The 20728-nt window shown below is 47.7% G+C and overlaps 14 non-coding genes across 14 annotated transcripts; all 14 read right to left on the bottom strand.

The window, feature by feature from the left end:
• Nucleotides 1–1007: 1007 nt before the first annotated feature.
• LOC142704493 (U2 spliceosomal RNA) lies at nt 1008–1198 on the bottom strand. Its single transcript, XR_012867940.1, has one exon. It is a non-coding gene; the product is annotated as a U2 spliceosomal RNA (small nuclear RNA).
• Nucleotides 1199–2498: 1300 nt separating this feature from the next.
• On the bottom strand, nt 2499–2689 carry LOC142704492 (U2 spliceosomal RNA). Its single transcript, XR_012867939.1, has one exon. It is a non-coding gene; the product is annotated as a U2 spliceosomal RNA (small nuclear RNA).
• Nucleotides 2690–3973: 1284 nt separating this feature from the next.
• LOC142704490 (U2 spliceosomal RNA) lies at nt 3974–4164 on the bottom strand. Its single transcript, XR_012867937.1, has one exon. It is a non-coding gene; the product is annotated as a U2 spliceosomal RNA (small nuclear RNA).
• A 1268-nt stretch (nt 4165–5432) lies between these two features.
• LOC142704489 (U2 spliceosomal RNA) lies at nt 5433–5623 on the bottom strand. The gene has a single exon (XR_012867936.1). It is a non-coding gene; the product is annotated as a U2 spliceosomal RNA (small nuclear RNA).
• Nucleotides 5624–6915: 1292 nt separating this feature from the next.
• LOC142704487 (U2 spliceosomal RNA) lies at nt 6916–7106 on the bottom strand. The gene has a single exon (XR_012867935.1). It is a non-coding gene; the product is annotated as a U2 spliceosomal RNA (small nuclear RNA).
• Nucleotides 7107–8386: 1280 nt separating this feature from the next.
• LOC142704486 (U2 spliceosomal RNA) lies at nt 8387–8577 on the bottom strand. Its single transcript, XR_012867934.1, has one exon. It is a non-coding gene; the product is annotated as a U2 spliceosomal RNA (small nuclear RNA).
• A 1308-nt stretch (nt 8578–9885) lies between these two features.
• On the bottom strand, nt 9886–10076 carry LOC142704485 (U2 spliceosomal RNA). The gene has a single exon (XR_012867933.1). It is a non-coding gene; the product is annotated as a U2 spliceosomal RNA (small nuclear RNA).
• A 1289-nt stretch (nt 10077–11365) lies between these two features.
• Nucleotides 11366–11556, bottom strand: LOC142704484 (U2 spliceosomal RNA). The gene has a single exon (XR_012867932.1). It is a non-coding gene; the product is annotated as a U2 spliceosomal RNA (small nuclear RNA).
• Nucleotides 11557–12844: 1288 nt separating this feature from the next.
• Nucleotides 12845–13035, bottom strand: LOC142704483 (U2 spliceosomal RNA). The gene has a single exon (XR_012867931.1). It is a non-coding gene; the product is annotated as a U2 spliceosomal RNA (small nuclear RNA).
• Nucleotides 13036–14335: 1300 nt separating this feature from the next.
• On the bottom strand, nt 14336–14526 carry LOC142704482 (U2 spliceosomal RNA). Its single transcript, XR_012867930.1, has one exon. It is a non-coding gene; the product is annotated as a U2 spliceosomal RNA (small nuclear RNA).
• A 1304-nt stretch (nt 14527–15830) lies between these two features.
• Nucleotides 15831–16021, bottom strand: LOC142704481 (U2 spliceosomal RNA). Its single transcript, XR_012867929.1, has one exon. It is a non-coding gene; the product is annotated as a U2 spliceosomal RNA (small nuclear RNA).
• Nucleotides 16022–17301: 1280 nt separating this feature from the next.
• Nucleotides 17302–17492, bottom strand: LOC142704480 (U2 spliceosomal RNA). The gene has a single exon (XR_012867928.1). It is a non-coding gene; the product is annotated as a U2 spliceosomal RNA (small nuclear RNA).
• A 1296-nt stretch (nt 17493–18788) lies between these two features.
• LOC142704478 (U2 spliceosomal RNA) lies at nt 18789–18979 on the bottom strand. Its single transcript, XR_012867926.1, has one exon. It is a non-coding gene; the product is annotated as a U2 spliceosomal RNA (small nuclear RNA).
• A 1304-nt stretch (nt 18980–20283) lies between these two features.
• LOC142704476 (U2 spliceosomal RNA) lies at nt 20284–20474 on the bottom strand. The gene has a single exon (XR_012867925.1). It is a non-coding gene; the product is annotated as a U2 spliceosomal RNA (small nuclear RNA).
• Nucleotides 20475–20728: the final 254 nt, after the last annotated feature.

The raw sequence follows: 20728 nt of genomic DNA, 5'->3' as shown, positions 1-20728 counted from the left end.
CATGCCCACAGCCACCCCTTGTTCCTTCACACCTTGTATCAGCTGTAATCCAGTCCAGTCCAGTGCTGCCTGCTGAGCAGCACTGACCAACACTGCCTGGGCCCAGGCTTTTATCTCTGAGGCCCCATTATGATGTCAGAAAGCTGGCTCTGGAATCCTGAGGGCTCCACTATGACACGTGCAAAGTTCCGTCTGAACTTTATATAAGACGGTGAGGCTCAGTCAGTCACTCAGTGTTGCCTGAGAGGGCAACACTGCAACAGCCGGCCGCCAGGCTGTCTTTTTTTTGCACAGCTAGTTGCCTCCAGGAGGCCACAAGAGGGAGACAAGGGACTGCAAAATGGAAAATAGGCATCCACCAACTTTACAGACAACTTCTCCTTGCTCCTACAACCTCCATCCTTGCACAGTTTGTTATTCTTCTAGGTAACATAGTAACAAATCCAAATTGCTGCTCTCTTTGTAGGCAAGCAAGGCTTTGTTGCAACTGCAATTCTTACTTCTTCTTGAAATGTAGGGACGACAGTACATTCCATCACATCCATCTAGTGTACACAGGTAGGTCCATTGTGGCGGGCAGGCGAGCGGGCGGGCTGCTTTATTGGCTGTTTGCTGTTCCCCTACTCCACTCCACTATTTGACTGTTGTGCTGCATCAATCAATCAATCAATCAATCAATCAATCAATCAATCAATCAATCAATCAATCAGTGGCTGGCTCAGGTGCAGCTCTTTAACTTACCTAAAAGGGAGGGCGGAGAGAAGACAAGGAAGGTGAATGAGGTGTTCCAATGTGAAATGCCGGAAACACAGAAACACAGACGACACACAACAAGAGGTGGCAATCTATTCATTAATTGCATTTAATCAATGAGCTCATTATCACTCATGCATTGTCCAACAGGTGTTGAAATAATGGGATTAAAAGGGGAGATCCCTTCAGAAAGACAGAAACAATAGCAAAGACAAAAAACACTTTTGGAATCTGCTTTTAGTCAACACATAAGGAAAGGGTGCACCGGTCCTGGAAATACTGCAATACCAGGTCAATGCGTGGAGTGGACAGAGCAAGCTCTATTTCCATCTCCCTGTTCTAAAAATCCATTTAATATATGGTCCCCAGATAGGGGACGTATCAGATATTAAACTGATAAGAACAGATACTACACTTGATCTTAGCCAAAAGGCCGAGAAGCGATAACCCGAACGGGCCGCGCGTTGCCCGAGCCTGCCCGATACTGCTGTTCAGCCCTTGCAGCGATTCAGCCTACTTCTAGGCAATTCCATGGGGCCCTGCAGGCTCACACACTCACAGCTACACGGGAGGTGAATAAAGGCCGGAGAGGAAGCCAGACAGGATTTGCTTCTTTTGCTTGCACCACAATGCAGTGCTGAAAGAGGAGGAATCTACATAAAAACGCCTTCCTGGCAACGCCCAAATGCCCTGCTGCCATACAGATAAACACTGGCAGCGGCAGCAAGTGCATGCCCACAGCCACCCCTTGTTCCTTCACACCTTGTATCAGCTGTAATCCAGTCCAGTCCAGTGCTGCCTGCTGAGCAGCACTGACCAACACTGCCTGGGCCCAGGCTTTTATCTCTGAGGCCCCATTATGATGTCAGAAAGCTGGCTCTGGAATCCTGAGGGCTCCACTATGACACGTGCAAAGTTCCGTCTGAACTTTATATAAGACGGTGAGGCTCAGTCAGTCACTCAGTGTTGCCTGAGAGGGCAACACTGCAACAGCCGGCCGCCAGGCTGTCTTTTTTTTGCACAGCTAGTTGCCTCCAGGAGGCCACAAGAGGGAGACAAGGGACTGCAAAATGGAAAATAGGCATCCACCAACTTTACAGACAACTTCTCCTTGCTCCTACAACCTCCATCCTTGCACAGTTTGTTATTCTTCTAGGTAACATAGTAACAAATCCAAATTGCTGCTCTCTTTGTAGGCAAGCAAGGCTTTGTTGCAACTGCAATTCTTACTTCTTCTTGAAATGTAGGGACGACAGTACATTCCATCACATCCATCTAGTGTACACAGGTAGGTCCATTGTGGCGGGCAGGCGAGCGGGCGGGCTGCTTTATTGGCTGTTTGCTGTTCCCCTACTCCACTCCACTATTTGACTGTTGTGCTGCATCAATCAATCAATCAATCAATCAATCAATCAATCAATCAATCAATCAATCAATCAATCAATCAGTGGCTGGCTCAGGTGCAGCTCTTTAACTTACCTAAAAGGGAGGGCGGAGAGAAGACAAGGAAGGTGAATGAGGTGTTCCAATGTGAAATGCCGGAAACACAGAAACACAGACGACACACAACAAGAGGTGGCAATCTATTCATTAATTGCATTTAATCAATGAGCTCATTATCACTCATGCATTGTCCAACAGGTGTTGAAATAATGGGATTAAAAGGGGAGATCCCTTCAGAAAGACAGAAACAATAGCAAAGACAAAAAACACTTTTGGAATCTGCTTTTAGTCAACACATAAGGAAAGGGTGCACCGGTCCTGGAAATACTGCAATACCAGGTCAATGCGTGGAGTGGACAGAGCAAGCTCTATTTCCATCTCCCTGTTCTAAAAATCCATTTAATATATGGTCCCCAGATAGGGGACGTATCAGATATTAAACTGATAAGAACAGATACTACACTTGATCTTAGCCAAAAGGCCGAGAAGCGATAACCCGAACGGGCCGCGCGTTGCCCGAGCCTGCCCGATACTGCTGTTCAGCCCTTGCAGCGATTCAGCCTACTTCTAGGCAATTCCATGGGGCCCTGCAGGCTCACACACTCACAGCTACACGGGAGGTGAATAAAGGCCGGAGAGGAAGCCAGACAGGATTTGCTTCTTTTGCTTGCACCACAATGCAGTGCTGAAAGAGGAGGAATCTACATAAAAACGCCTTCCTGGCAACGCCCAAATGCCCTGCTGCCATGCAGATAAACACTGGCAGCGGCAGCAAGTGCATGCCCACAGCCACCCCTTGTTCCTTCACACCTTGTATCAGCTGTAATCCAGTCCAGTCCAGTGCTGCCTGCTGAGCAGCACTGACCAACACTGCCTGGGCCCAGGCTTTTATCTCTGAGGCCCCATTATGATGTCAGAAAGCTGGCTCTGGAATCCTGAGGGCTCCACTATGACACGTGCAAAGTTCCGTCTGAACTTTATATAAGACGGTGAGGCTCAGTCAGTCACTCAGTGTTGCCTGAGAGGGCAACACTGCAACAGCCGGCCGCCAGGCTGTCTTTTTTTTGCACAGCTAGTTGCCTCCAGGAGGCCACAAGAGGGAGACAAGGGACTGCAAAATGGAAAATAGGCATCCACCAACTTTACAGACAACTTCTCCTTGCTCCTACAACCTCCATCCTTGCACAGTTTGTTATTCTTCTAGGTAACATAGTAACAAATCCAAATTGCTGCTCTCTTTGTAGGCAAGCAAGGCTTTGTTGCAACTGCAATTCTTACTTCTTCTTGAAATGTAGGGACGACAGTACATTCCATCACATCCATCTAGTGTACACAGGTAGGTCCATTGTGGCGGGCAGGCGAGCGGGCGGGCTGCTTTATTGGCTGTTTGCTGTTCCCCTACTCCACTCCACTATTTGACTGTTGTGCTGCATCAATCAATCAATCAATCAATCAATCAATCAATCAATCAATCAATCAGTGGCTGGCTCAGGTGCAGCTCTTTAACTTACCTAAAAGGGAGGGCGGAGAGAAGACAAGGAAGGTGAATGAGGTGTTCCAATGTGAAATGCCGGAAACACAGAAACACAGACGACACACAACAAGAGGTGGCAATCTATTCATTAATTGCATTTAATCAATGAGCTCATTATCACTCATGCATTGTCCAACAGGTGTTGAAATAATGGGATTAAAAGGGGAGATCCCTTCAGAAAGACAGAAACAATAGCAAAGACAAAAAACACTTTTGGAATCTGCTTTTAGTCAACACATAAGGAAAGGGTGCACCGGTCCTGGAAATACTGCAATACCAGGTCAATGCGTGGAGTGGACAGAGCAAGCTCTATTTCCATCTCCCTGTTCTAAAAATCCATTTAATATATGGTCCCCAGATAGGGGACGTATCAGATATTAAACTGATAAGAACAGATACTACACTTGATCTTAGCCAAAAGGCCGAGAAGCGATAACCCGAACGGGCCGCGCGTTGCCCGAGCCTGCCCGATACTGCTGTTCAGCCCTTGCAGCGATTCAGCCTACTTCTAGGCAATTCCATGGGGCCCTGCAGGCTCACACACTCACAGCTACACGGGAGGTGAATAAAGGCCGGAGAGGAAGCCAGACAGGATTTGCTTCTTTTGCTTGCACCACAATGCAGTGCTGAAAGAGGAGGAATCTACATAAAAACGCCTTCCTGGCAACGCCCAAATGCCCTGCTGCCATGCAGATAAACACTGGCAGCGGCAGCAAGTGCATGCCCACAGCCACCCCTTGTTCCTTCACACCTTGTATCAGCTGTAATCCAGTCCAGTCCAGTGCTGCCTGCTGAGCAGCACTGACCAACACTGCCTGGGCCCAGGCTTTTATCTCTGAGGCCCCATTATGATGTCAGAAAGCTGGCTCTGGAATCCTGAGGGCTCCACTATGACACGTGCAAAGTTCCGTCTGAACTTTATATAAGACGGTGAGGCTCAGTCAGTCACTCAGTGTTGCCTGAGAGGGCAACACTGCAACAGCCGGCCGCCAGGCTGTCTTTTTTTTGCACAGCTAGTTGCCTCCAGGAGGCCACAAGAGGGAGACAAGGGACTGCAAAATGGAAAATAGGCATCCACCAACTTTACAGACAACTTCTCCTTGCTCCTACAACCTCCATCCTTGCACAGTTTGTTATTCTTCTAGGTAACATAGTAACAAATCCAAATTGCTGCTCTCTTTGTAGGCAAGCAAGGCTTTGTTGCAACTGCAATTCTTACTTCTTCTTGAAATGTAGGGACGACAGTACATTCCATCACATCCATCTAGTGTACACAGGTAGGTCCATTGTGGCGGGCAGGCGAGCGGGCGGGCTGCTTTATTGGCTGTTTGCTGTTCCCCTACTCCACTCCACTATTTGACTGTTGTGCTGCATCAATCAATCAATCAATCAATCAATCAATCAGTGGCTGGCTCAGGTGCAGCTCTTTAACTTACCTAAAAGGGAGGGCGGAGAGAAGACAAGGAAGGTGAATGAGGTGTTCCAATGTGAAATGCCGGAAACACAGAAACACAGACGACACACAACAAGAGGTGGCAATCTTTTCATTAATTGCATTTAATCAATGAGCTCATTATCACTCATGCATTGTCCAACAGGTGTTGAAATAATGGGATTAAAAGGGGAGATCCCTTCAGAAAGACAGAAACAATAGCAAAGACAAAAAACACTTTTGGAATCTGCTTTTAGTCAACACATAAGGAAAGGGTGCACCGGTCCTGGAAATACTGCAATACCAGGTCAATGCGTGGAGTGGACAGAGCAAGCTCTATTTCCATCTCCCTGTTCTAAAAATCCATTTAATATATGGTCCCCAGATAGGGGACGTATCAGATATTAAACTGATAAGAACAGATACTACACTTGATCTTAGCCAAAAGGCCGAGAAGCGATAACCCGAACGGGCCGCGCGTTGCCCGAGCCTGCCCGATACTGCTGTTCAGCCCTTGCAGCGATTCAGCCTACTTCTAGGCAATTCCATGGGGCCCTGCAGGCTCACACACTCACAGCTACACGGGAGGTGAATAAAGGCCGGAGAGGAAGCCAGACAGGATTTGCTTCTTTTGCTTGCACCACAATGCAGTGCTGAAAGAGGAGGAATCTACATAAAAACGCCTTCCTGGCAACGCCCAAATGCCCTGCTGCCATGCAGATAAACACTGGCAGCGGCAGCAAGTGCATGCCCACAGCCACCCCTTGTTCCTTCACACCTTGTATCAGCTGTAATCCAGTCCAGTCCAGTGCTGCCTGCTGAGCAGCACTGACCAACACTGCCTGGGCCCAGGCTTTTATCTCTGAGGCCCCATTATGATGTCAGAAAGCTGGCTCTGGAATCCTGAGGGCTCCACTATGACACGTGCAAAGTTCCGTCTGAACTTTATATAAGACGGTGAGGCTCAGTCAGTCACTCAGTGTTGCCTGAGAGGGCAACACTGCAACAGCCGGCCGCCAGGCTGTCTTTTTTTTGCACAGCTAGTTGCCTCCAGGAGGCCACAAGAGGGAGACAAGGGACTGCAAAATGGAAAATAGGCATCCACCAACTTTACAGACAACTTCTCCTTGCTCCTACAACCTCCATCCTTGCACAGTTTGTTATTCTTCTAGGTAACATAGTAACAAATCCAAATTGCTGCTCTCTTTGTAGGCAAGCAAGGCTTTGTTGCAACTGCAATTCTTACTTCTTCTTGAAATGTAGGGACGACAGTACATTCCATCACATCCATCTAGTGTACACAGGTAGGTCCATTGTGGCGGGCAGGCGAGCGGGCGGGCTGCTTTATTGGCTGTTTGCTGTTCCCCTACTCCACTCCACTATTTGACTGTTGTGCTGCATCAATCAATCAATCAATCAATCAATCAATCAATCAATCAATCAATCAATCAATCAGTGGCTGGCTCAGGTGCAGCTCTTTAACTTACCTAAAAGGGAGGGCGGAGAGAAGACAAGGAAGGTGAATGAGGTGTTCCAATGTGAAATGCCGGAAACACAGAAACACAGACGACACACAACAAGAGGTGGCAATCTATTCATTAATTGCATTTAATCAATGAGCTCATTATCACTCATGCATTGTCCAACAGGTGTTGAAATAATGGGATTAAAAGGGGAGATCCCTTCAGAAAGACAGAAACAATAGCAAAGACAAAAAACACTTTTGGAATCTGCTTTTAGTCAACACATAAGGAAAGGGTGCACCGGTCCTGGAAATACTGCAATACCAGGTCAATGCGTGGAGTGGACAGAGCAAGCTCTATTTCCATCTCCCTGTTCTAAAAATCCATTTAATATATGGTCCCCAGATAGGGGACGTATCAGATATTAAACTGATAAGAACAGATACTACACTTGATCTTAGCCAAAAGGCCGAGAAGCGATAACCCGAACGGGCCGCGCGTTGCCCGAGCCTGCCCGATACTGCTGTTCAGCCCTTGCAGCGATTCAGCCTACTTCTAGGCAATTCCATGGGGCCCTGCAGGCTCACACACTCACAGCTACACGGGAGGTGAATAAAGGCCGGAGAGGAAGCCAGACAGGATTTGCTTCTTTTGCTTGCACCACAATGCAGTGCTGAAAGAGGAGGAATCTACATAAAAACGCCTTCCTGGCAACGCCCAAATGCCCTGCTGCCATGCAGATAAACACTGGCAGCGGCAGCAAGTGCATGCCCACAGCCACCCCTTGTTCCTTCACACCTTGTATCAGCTGTAATCCAGTCCAGTCCAGTGCTGCCTGCTGAGCAGCACTGACCAACACTGCCTGGGCCCAGGCTTTTATCTCTGAGGCCCCATTATGATGTCAGAAAGCTGGCTCTGGAATCCTGAGGGCTCCACTATGACACGTGCAAAGTTCCGTCTGAACTTTATATAAGACGGTGAGGCTCAGTCAGTCACTCAGTGTTGCCTGAGAGGGCAACACTGCAACAGCCGGCCGCCAGGCTGTCTTTTTTTTGCACAGCTAGTTGCCTCCAGGAGGCCACAAGAGGGAGACAAGGGACTGCAAAATGGAAAATAGGCATCCACCAACTTTACAGACAACTTCTCCTTGCTCCTACAACCTCCATCCTTGCACAGTTTGTTATTCTTCTAGGTAACATAGTAACAAATCCAAATTGCTGCTCTCTTTGTAGGCAAGCAAGGCTTTGTTGCAACTGCAATTCTTACTTCTTCTTGAAATGTAGGGACGACAGTACATTCCATCACATCCATCTAGTGTACACAGGTAGGTCCATTGTGGCGGGCAGGCGAGCGGGCGGGCTGCTTTATTGGCTGTTTGCTGTTCCCCTACTCCACTCCACTATTTGACTGTTGTGCTGCATCAATCAATCAATCAATCAATCAATCAATCAATCAATCAATCAGTGGCTGGCTCAGGTGCAGCTCTTTAACTTACCTAAAAGGGAGGGCGGAGAGAAGACAAGGAAGGTGAATGAGGTGTTCCAATGTGAAATGCCGGAAACACAGAAACACAGACGACACACAACAAGAGGTGGCAATCTATTCATTAATTGCATTTAATCAATGAGCTCATTATCACTCATGCATTGTCCAACAGGTGTTGAAATAATGGGATTAAAAGGGGAGATCCCTTCAGAAAGACAGAAACAATAGCAAAGACAAAAAACACTTTTGGAATCTGCTTTTAGTCAACACATAAGGAAAGGGTGCACCGGTCCTGGAAATACTGCAATACCAGGTCAATGCGTGGAGTGGACAGAGCAAGCTCTATTTCCATCTCCCTGTTCTAAAAATCCATTTAATATATGGTCCCCAGATAGGGGACGTATCAGATATTAAACTGATAAGAACAGATACTACACTTGATCTTAGCCAAAAGGCCGAGAAGCGATAACCCGAACGGGCCGCGCGTTGCCCGAGCCTGCCCGATACTGCTGTTCAGCCCTTGCAGCGATTCAGCCTACTTCTAGGCAATTCCATGGGGCCCTGCAGGCTCACACACTCACAGCTACACGGGAGGTGAATAAAGGCCGGAGAGGAAGCCAGACAGGATTTGCTTCTTTTGCTTGCACCACAATGCAGTGCTGAAAGAGGAGGAATCTACATAAAAACGCCTTCCTGGCAACGCCCAAATGCCCTGCTGCCATGCAGATAAACACTGGCAGCGGCAGCAAGTGCATGCCCACAGCCACCCCTTGTTCCTTCACACCTTGTATCAGCTGTAATCCAGTCCAGTCCAGTGCTGCCTGCTGAGCAGCACTGACCAACACTGCCTGGGCCCAGGCTTTTATCTCTGAGGCCCCATTATGATGTCAGAAAGCTGGCTCTGGAATCCTGAGGGCTCAACTATGACACGTGCAAAGTTCCGTCTGAACTTTATATAAGACGGTGAGGCTCAGTCAGTCACTCAGTGTTGCCTGAGAGGGCAACACTGCAACAGCCGGCCGCCAGGCTGTCTTTTTTTTGCACAGCTAGTTGCCTCCAGGAGGCCACAAGAGGGAGACAAGGGACTGCAAAATGGAAAATAGGCATCCACCAACTTTACAGACAACTTCTCCTTGCTCCTACAACCTCCATCCTTGCACAGTTTGTTATTCTTCTAGGTAACATAGTAACAAATCCAAATTGCTGCTCTCTTTGTAGGCAAGCAAGGCTTTGTTGCAACTGCAATTCTTACTTCTTCTTGAAATGTAGGGACGACAGTACATTCCATCACATCCATCTAGTGTACACAGGTAGGTCCATTGTGGCGGGCAGGCGAGCGGGCGGGCTGCTTTATTGGCTGTTTGCTGTTCCCCTACTCCACTCCACTATTTGACTGTTGTGCTGCATCAATCAATCAATCAATCAATCAATCAATCAATCAATCAATCAATCAATCAATCAATCAATCAATCAATCAGTGGCTGGCTCAGGTGCAGCTCTTTAACTTACCTAAAAGGGAGGGCGGAGAGAAGACAAGGAAGGTGAATGAGGTGTTCCAATGTGAAATGCCGGAAACACAGAAACACAGACGACACACAACAAGAGGTGGCAATCTATTCATTAATTGCATTTAATCAATGAGCTCATTATCACTCATGCATTGTCCAACAGGTGTTGAAATAATGGGATTAAAAGGGGAGATCCCTTCAGAAAGACAGAAACAATAGCAAAGACAAAAAACACTTTTGGAATCTGCTTTTAGTCAACACATAAGGAAAGGGTGCACCGGTCCTGGAAATACTGCAATACCAGGTCAATGCGTGGAGTGGACAGAGCAAGCTCTATTTCCATCTCCCTGTTCTAAAAATCCATTTAATATATGGTCCCCAGATAGGGGACGTATCAGATATTAAACTGATAAGAACAGATACTACACTTGATCTTAGCCAAAAGGCCGAGAAGCGATAACCCGAACGGGCCGCGCGTTGCCCGAGCCTGCCCGATACTGCTGTTCAGCCCTTGCAGCGATTCAGCCTACTTCTAGGCAATTCCATGGGGCCCTGCAGGCTCACACACTCACAGCTACACGGGAGGTGAATAAAGGCCGGAGAGGAAGCCAGACAGGATTTGCTTCTTTTGCTTGCACCACAATGCAGTGCTGAAAGAGGAGGAATCTACATAAAAACGCCTTCCTGGCAACGCCCAAATGCCCTGCTGCCATGCAGATAAACACTGGCAGCGGCAGCAAGTGCATGCCCACAGCCACCCCTTGTTCCTTCACACCTTGTATCAGCTGTAATCCAGTCCAGTCCAGTGCTGCCTGCTGAGCAGCACTGACCAACACTGCCTGGGCCCAGGCTTTTATCTCTGAGGCCCCATTATGATGTCAGAAAGCTGGCTCTGGAATCCTGAGGGCTCCACTATGACACGTGCAAAGTTCCGTCTGAACTTTATATAAGACGGTGAGGCTCAGTCAGTCACTCAGTGTTGCCTGAGAGGGCAACACTGCAACAGCCGGCCGCCAGGCTGTCTTTTTTTTGCACAGCTAGTTGCCTCCAGGAGGCCACAAGAGGGAGACAAGGGACTGCAAAATGGAAAATAGGCATCCACCAACTTTACAGACAACTTCTCCTTGCTCCTACAACCTCCATCCTTGCACAGTTTGTTATTCTTCTAGGTAACATAGTAACAAATCCAAATTGCTGCTCTCTTTGTAGGCAAGCAAGGCTTTGTTGCAACTGCAATTCTTACTTCTTCTTGAAATGTAGGGACGACAGTACATTCCAGAAACATCCATCTAGTGTACACAGGTAGGTCCATTGTGGCGGGCAGGCGAGCGGGCGGGCTGCTTTATTGGCTGTTTGCTGTTCCCCTACTCCACTCCACTATTTGACTGTTGTGCTGCATCAATCAATCAATCAATCAATCAATCAATCAATCAATCAATCAATCAATCAGTGGCTGGCTCAGGTGCAGCTCTTTAACTTACCTAAAAGGGAGGGCGGAGAGAAGACAAGGAAGGTGAATGAGGTGTTCCAATGTGAAATGCCGGAAACACAGAAACACAGACGACACACAACAAGAGGTGGCAATCTATTCATTAATTGCATTTAATCAATGAGCTCATTATCACTCATGCATTGTCCAACAGGTGTTGAAATAATGGGATTAAAAGGGGAGATCCCTTCAGAAAGACAGAAACAATAGCAAAGACAAAAAACACTTTTGGAATCTGCTTTTAGTCAACACATAAGGAAAGGGTGCACCGGTCCTGGAAATACTGCAATACCAGGTCAATGCGTGGAGTGGACAGAGCAAGCTCTATTTCCATCTCCCTGTTCTAAAAATCCATTTAATATATGGTCCCCAGATAGGGGACGTATCAGATATTAAACTGATAAGAACAGATACTACACTTGATCTTAGCCAAAAGGCCGAGAAGCGATAACCCGAACGGGCCGCGCGTTGCCCGAGCCTGCCCGATACTGCTGTTCAGCCCTTGCAGCGATTCAGCCTACTTCTAGGCAATTCCATGGGGCCCTGCAGGCTCACACACTCACAGCTACACGGGAGGTGAATAAAGGCCGGAGAGGAAGCCAGACAGGATTTGCTTCTTTTGCTTGCACCACAATGCAGTGCTGAAAGAGGAGGAATCTACATAAAAACGCCTTCCTGGCAACGCCCAAATGCCCTGCTGCCATGCAGATAAACACTGGCAGCGGCAGCAAGTGCATGCCCACAGCCACCCCTTGTTCCTTCACACCTTGTATCAGCTGTAATCCAGTCCAGTCCAGTGCTGCCTGCTGAGCAGCACTGACCAACACTGCCTGGGCCCAGGCTTTTATCTCTGAGGCCCCATTATGATGTCAGAAAGCTGGCTCTGGAATCCTGAGGGCTCCACTATGACACGTGCAAAGTTCCGTCTGAACTTTATATAAGACGGTGAGGCTCAGTCAGTCACTCAGTGTTGCCTGAGAGGGCAACACTGCAACAGCCGGCCGCCAGGCTGTCTTTTTTTTGCACAGCTAGTTGCCTCCAGGAGGCCACAAGAGGGAGACAAGGGACTGCAAAATGGAAAATAGGCATCCACCAACTTTACAGACAACTTCTCCTTGCTCCTACAACCTCCATCCTTGCACAGTTTGTTATTCTTCTAGGTAACATAGTAACAAATCCAAATTGCTGCTCTCTTTGTAGGCAAGCAAGGCTTTGTTGCAACTGCAATTCTTACTTCTTCTTGAAATGTAGGGACGACAGTACATTCCATCACATCCATCTAGTGTACACAGGTAGGTCCATTGTGGCGGGCAGGCGAGCGGGCGGGCTGCTTTATTGGCTGTTTGCTGTTCCCCTACTCCACTCCACTATTTGACTGTTGTGCTGCATCAATCAATCAATCAATCAATCAATCAATCAATCAATCAATCAATCAATCAATCAATCAGTGGCTGGCTCAGGTGCAGCTCTTTAACTTACCTAAAAGGGAGGGCGGAGAGAAGACAAGGAAGGTGAATGAGGTGTTCCAATGTGAAATGCCGGAAACACAGACGACACACAACAAGAGGTGGCAATCTATTCATTAATTGCATTTAATCAATGAGCTCATTATCACTCATGCATTGTCCAACAGGTGTTGAAATAATGGGATTAAAAGGGGAGATCCCTTCAGAAAGACAGAAACAATAGCAAAGACAAAAAACACTTTTGGAATCTGCTTTTAGTCAACACATAAGGAAAGGGTGCACCGGTCCTGGAAATACTGCAATACCAGGTCAATGCGTGGAGTGGACAGAGCAAGCTCTATTTCCATCTCCCTGTTCTAAAAATCCATTTAATATATGGTCCCCAGATAGGGGACGTATCAGATATTAAACTGATAAGAACAGATACTACACTTGATCTTAGCCAAAAGGCCGAGAAGCGATAACCCGAACGGGCCGCGCGTTGCCCGAGCCTGCCCGATACTGCTGTTCAGCCCTTGCAGCGATTCAGCCTACTTCTAGGCAATTCCATGGGGCCCTGCAGGCTCACACACTCACAGCTACACGGGAGGTGAATAAAGGCCGGAGAGGAAGCCAGACAGGATTTGCTTCTTTTGCTTGCACCACAATGCAGTGCTGAAAGAGGAGGAATCTACATAAAAACGCCTTCCTGGCAACGCCCAAATGCCCTGCTGCCATGCAGATAAACACTGGCAGCGGCAGCAAGTGCATGCCCACAGCCACCCCTTGTTCCTTCACACCTTGTATCAGCTGTAATCCAGTCCAGTCCAGTGCTGCCTGCTGAGCAGCACTGACCAACACTGCCTGGGCCCAGGCTTTTATCTCTGAGGCCCCATTATGATGTCAGAAAGCTGGCTCTGGAATCCTGAGGGCTCCACTATGACACGTGCAAAGTTCCGTCTGAACTTTATATAAGACGGTGAGGCTCAGTCAGTCACTCAGTGTTGCCTGAGAGGGCAACACTGCAACAGCCGGCCGCCAGGCTGTCTTTTTTTTGCACAGCTAGTTGCCTCCAGGAGGCCACAAGAGGGAGACAAGGGACTGCAAAATGGAAAATAGGCATCCACCAACTTTACAGACAACTTCTCCTTGCTCCTACAACCTCCATCCTTGCACAGTTTGTTATTCTTCTAGGTAACATAGTAACAAATCCAAATTGCTGCTCTCTTTGTAGGCAAGCAAGGCTTTGTTGCAACTGCAATTCTTACTTCTTCTTGAAATGTAGGGACGACAGTACATTCCATCACATCCATCTAGTGTACACAGGTAGGTCCATTGTGGCGGGCAGGCGAGCGGGCGGGCTGCTTTATTGGCTGTTTGCTGTTCCCCTACTCCACTCCACTATTTGACTGTTGTGCTGCATCAATCAATCAATCAATCAATCAATCAATCAATCAATCAATCAATCAATCAATCAATCAATCAGTGGCTGGCTCAGGTGCAGCTCTTTAACTTACCTAAAAGGGAGGGCGGAGAGAAGACAAGGAAGGTGAATGAGGTGTTCCAATGTGAAATGCCGGAAACACAGAAACACAGACGACACACAACAAGAGGTGGCAATCTATTCATTAATTGCATTTAATCAATGAGCTCATTATCACTCATGCATTGTCCAACAGGTGTTGAAATAATGGGATTAAAAGGGGAGATCCCTTCAGAAAGACAGAAACAATAGCAAAGACAAAAAACACTTTTGGAATCTGCTTTTAGTCAACACATAAGGAAAGGGTGCACCGGTCCTGGAAATACTGCAATACCAGGTCAATGCGTGGAGTGGACAGAGCAAGCTCTATTTCCATCTCCCTGTTCTAAAAATCCATTTAATATATGGTCCCCAGATAGGGGACGTATCAGATATTAAACTGATAAGAACAGATACTACACTTGATCTTAGCCAAAAGGCCGAGAAGCGATAACCCGAACGGGCCGCGCGTTGCCCGAGCCTGCCCGATACTGCTGTTCAGCCCTTGCAGCGATTCAGCCTACTTCTAGGCAATTCCATGGGGCCCTGCAGGCTCACACACTCACAGCTACACGGGAGGTGAATAAAGGCCGGAGAGGAAGCCAGACAGGATTTGCTTCTTTTGCTTGCACCACAATGCAGTGCTGAAAGAGGAGGAATCTACATAAAAACGCCTTCCTGGCAACGCCCAAATGCCCTGCTGCCATGCAGATAAACACTGGCAGCGGCAGCAAGTGCATGCCCACAGCCACCCCTTGTTCCTTCACACCTTGTATCAGCTGTAATCCAGTCCAGTCCAGTGCTGCCTGCTGAGCAGCACTGACCAACACTGCCTGGGCCCAGGCTTTTATCTCTGAGGCCCCATTATGATGTCAGAAAGCTGGCTCTGGAATCCTGAGGGCTCCACTATGACACGTGCAAAGTTCCGTCTGAACTTTATATAAGACGGTGAGGCTCAGTCAGTCACTCAGTGTTGCCTGAGAGGGCAACACTGCAACAGCCGGCCGCCAGGCTGTCTTTTTTTTGCACAGCTAGTTGCCTCCAGGAGGCCACAAGAGGGAGACAAGGGACTGCAAAATGGAAAATAGGCATCCACCAACTTTACAGACAACTTCTCCTTGCTCCTACAACCTCCATCCTTGCACAGTTTGTTATTCTTCTAGGTAACATAGTAACAAATCCAAATTGCTGCTCTCTTTGTAGGCAAGCAAGGCTTTGTTGCAACTGCAATTCTTACTTCTTCTTGAAATGTAGGGACGACAGTACATTCCATCACATCCATCTAGTGTACACAGGTAGGTCCATTGTGGCGGGCAGGCGAGTGGGCGGGCTGCTTTATTGGCTGTTTGCTGTTCCCCTACTCCACTCCACTATTTGACTGTTGTGCTGCATCAATCAATCAATCAATCAATCAATCAATCAATCAATCAATCAATCAATCAATCAATCAATCAATCAGTGGCTGGCTCAGGTGCAGCTCTTTAACTTACCTAAAAGGGAGGGCGGAGAGAAGACAAGGAAGGTGAATGAGGTGTTCCAATGTGAAATGCCGGAAACACAGAAACACAGACGACACACAACAAGAGGTGGCAATCTATTCATTAATTGCATTTAATCAATGAGCTCATTATCACTCATGCATTGTCCAACAGGTGTTGAAATAATGGGATTAAAAGGGGAGATCCCTTCAGAAAGACAGAAACAATAGCAAAGACAAAAAACACTTTTGGAATCTGCTTTTAGTCAACACATAAGGAAAGGGTGCACCGGTCCTGGAAATACTGCAATACCAGGTCAATGCGTGGAGTGGACAGAGCAAGCTCTATTTCCATCTCCCTGTTCTAAAAATCCATTTAATATATGGTCCCCAGATAGGGGACGTATCAGATATTAAACTGATAAGAACAGATACTACACTTGATCTTAGCCAAAAGGCCGAGAAGCGATAACCCGAACGGGCCGCGCGTTGCCCGAGCCTGCCCGATACTGCTGTTCAGCCCTTGCAGCGATTCAGCCTACTTCTAGGCAATTCCATGGGGCCCTGCAGGCTCACACACTCACAGCTACACGGGAGGTGAATAAAGGCCGGAGAGGAAGCCAGACAGGATTTGCTTCTTTTGCTTGCACCACAATGCAGTGCTGAAAGAGGAGGAATCTACATAAAAACGCCTTCCTGGCAACGCCCAAATGCCCTGCTGCCATGCAGATAAACACTGGCAGCGGCAGCAAGTGCATGCCCACAGCCACCCCTTGTTCCTTCACACCTTGTATCAGCTGTAATCCAGTCCAGTCCAGTGCTGCCTGCTGAGCAGCACTGACCAACACTGCCTGGGCCCAGGCTTTTATCTCTGAGGCCCCATTATGATGTCAGAAAGCTGGCTCTGGAATCCTGAGGGCTCCACTATGACACGTGTAAAGTTCCGTCTGAACTTTATATAAGACGGTGAGGCTCAGTCAGTCACTCAGTGTTGCCTGAGAGGGCAACACTGCAACAGCCGGCCGCCAGGCTGTCTTTTTTTTGCACAGCTAGTTGCCTCCAGGAGGCCACAAGAGGGAGACAAGGGACTGCAAAATGGAAAATAGGCATCCACCAACTTTACAGACAACTTCTCCTTGCTCCTACAACCTCCATCCTTGCACAGTTTGTTATTCTTCTAGGTAACATAGTAACAAATCCAAATTGCTGCTCTCTTTGTAGGCAAGCAAGGCTTTGTTGCAACTGCAATTCTTACTTCTTCTTGAAATGTAGGGACGACAGTACATTCCATCACATCCATCTAGTGTACACAGGTAGGTCCATTGTGGCGGGCAGGCGAGCGGGCGGGCTGCTTTATTGGCTGTTTGCTGTTCCCCTACTCCACTCCACTATTTGACTGTTGTGCTGCATCAATCAATCAATCAATCAATCAATCAATCAATCAATCAATCAGTGGCTGGCTCAGGTGCAGCTCTTTAACTTACCTAAAAGGGAGGGCGGAGAGAAGACAAGGAAGGTGAATGAGGTGTTCCAATGTGAAATGCCGGAAACACAGAAACACAGACGACACACAACAAGAGGTGGCAATCTATTCATTAATTGCATTTAATCAATGAGCTCATTATCACTCATGCATTGTCCAACAGGTGTTGAAATAATGGGATTAAAAGGGGAGATCCCTTCAGAAAGACAGAAACAATAGCAAAGACAAAAAACACTTTTGGAATCTGCTTTTAGTCAACACATAAGGAAAGGGTGCACCGGTCCTGGAAATACTGCAATACCAGGTCAATGCGTGGAGTGGACAGAGCAAGCTCTATTTCCATCTCCCTGTTCTAAAAATCCATTTAATATATGGTCCCCAGATAGGGGACGTATCAGATATTAAACTGATAAGAACAGATACTACACTTGATCTTAGCCAAAAGGCCGAGAAGCGATAACCCGAACGGGCCGCGCGTTGCCCGAGCCTGCCCGATACTGCTGTTCAGCCCTTGCAGCGATTCAGCCTACTTCTAGGCAATTCCATGGGGCCCTGCAGGCTCACACACTCACAGCTACACGGGAGGTGAATAAAGGCCGGAGAGGAAGCCAGACAGGATTTGCTTCTTTTGCTTGCACCACAATGCAGTGCTGAAAGAGGAGGAATCTACATAAAAACGCCTTCCTGGCAACGCCCAAATGCCCTGCTGCCATGCAGATAAACACTGGCAGCGGCAGCAAGTGCATGCCCACAGCCACCCCTTGTTCCTTCACACCTTGTATCAGCTGTAATCCAGTCCAGTCCAGTGCTGCCTGCTGAGCAGCACTGACCAACACTGCCTGGGCCCAGGCTTTTATCTCTGAGGCCCCATTATGATGTCGAAAGCTGGCTCTGGAATCCTGAGGGCTCCACTATGACACGTGCAAAGTTCCGTCTGAACTTTATATAAGACGGTGAGGCTCAGTCAGTCACTCAGTGTTGCCTGAGAGGGCAACACTGCAACAGCCGGCCGCCAGGCTGTCTTTTTTTTTGCACAGCTAGTTGCCTCCAGGAGGCCACAAGAGGGAGACAAGGGACTGCAAAATGGAAAATAGGCATCCACCAACTTTACAGACAACTTCTCCTTGCTCCTACAACCTCCATCCTTGCACAGTTTGTTATTCTTCTAGGTAACATAGTAACAAATCCAAATTGCTGCTCTCTTTGTAGGCAAGCAAGGCTTTGTTGCAACTGCAATTCTTACTTCTTCTTGAAATGTAGGGACGACAGTACATTCCATCACATCCATCTAGTGTACACAGGTAGGTCCATTGTGGCGGGCAGGCGAGCGGGCGGGCTGCTTTATTGGCTGTTTGCTGTTCCCCTACTCCACTCCACTATTTGACTGTTGTGCTGCATCAATCAATCAATCAATCAATCAATCAATCAATCAATCAATCAATCAATCAATCAATCAGTGGCTGGCTCAGGTGCAGCTCTTTAACTTACCTAAAAGGGAGGGCGGAGAGAAGACAAGGAAGGTGAATGAGGTGTTCCAATGTGAAATGCCGGAAACACAGAAACACAGACGACACACAACAAGAGGTGGCAATCTATTCATTAATTGCATTTAATCAATGAGCTCATTATCACTCATGCATTGTCCAACAGGTGTTGAAATAATGGGATTAAAAGGGGAGATCCCTTCAGAAAGACAGAAACAATAGCAAAGACAAAAAACACTTTTGGAATCTGCTTTTAGTCAACACATAAGGAAAGGGTGCACCGGTCCTGGAAATACTGCAATACCAGGTCAATGCGTGGAGTGGACAGAGCAAGCTCTATTTCCATCTCCCTGTTCTAAAAATCCATTTAATATATGGTCCCCAGATAGGGGACGTATCAGATATTAAACTGATAAGAACAGATACTACACTTGATCTTAGCCAAAAGGCCGAGAAGCGATAACCCGAACGGGCCGCGCGTTGCCCGAGCCTGCCCGATACTGCTGTTCAGCCCTTGCAGCGATTCAGCCTACTTCTAGGCAATTCCATGGGGCCCTGCAGGCTCACACACTCACAGCTACACGGGAGGTGAATAAAGGCCGGAGAGGAAGCCAGACAGGATTTGCTTCTTTTGCTTGCACCACAATGCAGTGCTGAAAGAGGAGGAATCTACATAAAAACGCCTTCCTGGCAACGCCCAAATGCCCTGCTGCCATGCAGATAAACACTGGCAGCGGCAGCAAGTGCATGCCCACAGCCACCCCTTGTTCCTTCACACCTTGTATCAGCTGTAATCCAGTCCAGTCCAGTGCTGCCTGCTGAGCAGCACTGACCAACACTGCCTGGGCCCAGGCTTTTATCTCTGAGGCCCCATTATGATGTCAGAAAGCTGGCTCTGGAATCCTGAGGGCTCCACTATGACACGTGCAAAGTTCCGTCTGAACTTTATATAAGACGGTGAGGCTCAGTCAGTCACTCAGTGTTGCCTGAGAGGGCAACACTGCAACAGCCGGCCGCCAGGCTGTCTTTTTTTTGCACAGCTAGTTGCCTCCAGGAGGCCACAAGAGGGAGACAAGGGACTGCAAAATGGAAAATAGGCATCCACCAACTTTACAGACAACTTCTCCTTGCTCCTACAACCTCCATCCTTGCACAGTTTGTTATTCTTCTAGGTAACATAGTAACAAATCCAAATTGCTGCTCTCTTTGTAGGCAAGCAAGGCTTTGTTGCAACTGCAATTCTTACTTCTTCTTGAAATGTAGGGACGACAGTACATTCCATCACATCCATCTAGTGTACACAGGTAGGTCCATTGTGGCGGGCAGGCGAGCGGGCGGGCTGCTTTATTGGCTGTTTGCTGTTCCCCTACTCCACTCCACTATTTGACTGTTGTGCTGCATCAATCAATCAATCAATCAATCAATCAATCAATCAATCAATCAATCAATCAATCAATCAATCAATCAGTGGCTGGCTCAGGTGCAGCTCTTTAACTTACCTAAAAGGGAGGGCGGAGAGAAGACAAGGAAGGTGAATGAGGTGTTCCAATGTGAAATGCCGGAAACACAGAAACACAGACGACACACAACAAGAGGTGGCAATCTATTCATTAATTGCATTTAATCAATGAGCTCATTATCACTCATGCATTGTCCAACAGGTGTTGAAATAATGGGATTAAAAGGGGAGATCCCTTCAGAAAGACAGAAACAATAGCAAAGACAAAAAACACTTTTGGAATCTGCTTTTAGTCAACACATAAGGAAAGGGTGCACCGGTCCTGGAAATACTGCAATACCAGGTCAATGCGTGGAGTGGACAGAGCAAGCTCTATTTCCATCTCCCTGTTCTAAAAATCCATTTAATATATGGTCCCCAGATAGGGGACGTATCAGATATTAAACTGATAAGAACAGATACTACACTTGATCTTAGCCAAAAGGCCGAGAAGCGATAACCCGAACGGGCCGCGCGTTGCCCGAGCCTGCCCGATACTGCTGTTCAGCCCTTGCAGCGATTCAGCCTACTTCTAGGCAATTCCATGGGGCCCTGCAGGCTCACACACTCACAGCTACACGGGAGGTGAATAAAGGCCGGAGAGGAAGCCAGACAGGATTTGCTTCTTTTGCTTGCACCACAATGCAGTGCTGAAAGAGGAGGAATCTACATAAAAACGCCTTCCTGGCAACGCCCAAATGCCCTGCTGCCA

Source organism: Rhinoderma darwinii, unplaced genomic scaffold (assembly GCF_050947455.1).
Source record: "Rhinoderma darwinii isolate aRhiDar2 unplaced genomic scaffold, aRhiDar2.hap1 Scaffold_3346, whole genome shotgun sequence".
NCBI classification, from domain to species: Eukaryota; Metazoa; Chordata; class Amphibia; order Anura; family Rhinodermatidae; genus Rhinoderma; species Rhinoderma darwinii.
The sequence above is the reverse complement of the archived record's forward strand: the minus strand, read 5'-3'. Positions and strand labels throughout refer to the sequence as shown.